This window comes from Atta colombica, unplaced genomic scaffold (assembly GCF_001594045.1).
Source record: "Atta colombica isolate Treedump-2 unplaced genomic scaffold, Acol1.0 scaffold77, whole genome shotgun sequence".
Taxonomy (NCBI): Eukaryota; Metazoa; Arthropoda; class Insecta; order Hymenoptera; family Formicidae; genus Atta; species Atta colombica.
The window spans coordinates 904,314-905,287 of NW_017259569.1; the positions used below are offsets into that span (position 1 = coordinate 904,314).

The 974-nt window shown below is 35.2% G+C and overlaps 1 pseudogene; it reads left to right on the forward strand.

The window, feature by feature from the left end:
* Positions 1 to 669: 669 nt before the first annotated feature.
* Positions 670 to 974, forward strand: part of LOC108692556 — a 7,082-nt pseudogene continuing 6,777 nt past the window's right edge.

Here is a 974-nt window from a genome sequence, read left to right on the forward strand (position 1 = left end):
TATTTATTAAATGAATCTGAAATATTTTTTTCGATACAGTACGTTTTCAAACATTACGCATACATGCGAAATATACCCCAATCATATCACTTTCTGAGGTGAGGCAAATGAAGCTCTTAATTTACTCCAGGAGAATGCTCTAACGCGAATATCTAATCGTCATATGATTCCGATGGAGCGACCGCAGGAGTGTGTTGGGCATATTGGAGCGTACGACATGACAAATCTCTTGTGACTACGACAATCATGTGATTATGGATACAACCATGTGACTATGGATGGTTAACACGATGCAAAGGTTTTGAAGCGTTTTTAACTGGTTAATTTGTAAAATGCTTTTTTCTAATTAATCCATCAAATGCTTCAGAGCATTTGTAGCGAGACTTTGACCACAGCATATATATATATATATATATATATATATATACGACATTTCTGCGACATTTTAAGCCAGTTCTACTATAGCTGTAAACCGATAGCATTTTGAAATCAACGCTTCATATTGGCTATCGCAACAAACTTGCGATCGACTTGCAACTAATGTATTACCGGTTCGACAGCTTGTGCGACTATAGTTGCGTTCAGAAAAACTCTGTGCCACTAATACACACCAACTATTTGGAAATACTCATGTGTACTCGATGTGCACTAGTGTAAGATCGTTCGAAAATGTTGAGAGTCACACCGAATACCACTAAACCATCCGTGCGAAAAGCAAGGGGAGTCAGTGTGAGCCGGTGTATTATGGCCGCAGCATAGACTTGCATAACGCATAATACATAGTGCATAAGGGAAGACCAAATCAAAATTCTTCTTTTCCATGGAATGGAAGAAAAGGATAATTACATCACATTCTTGGGTCAAAAAATTTTGAGCAATTATATTAATCTAGAAAATTTGTCTAAGTTTTACTATTTTTTTATTTATTGTTATTCTAATTTTCTTTTTATATTGCTCTTTAATAATATTTTAAT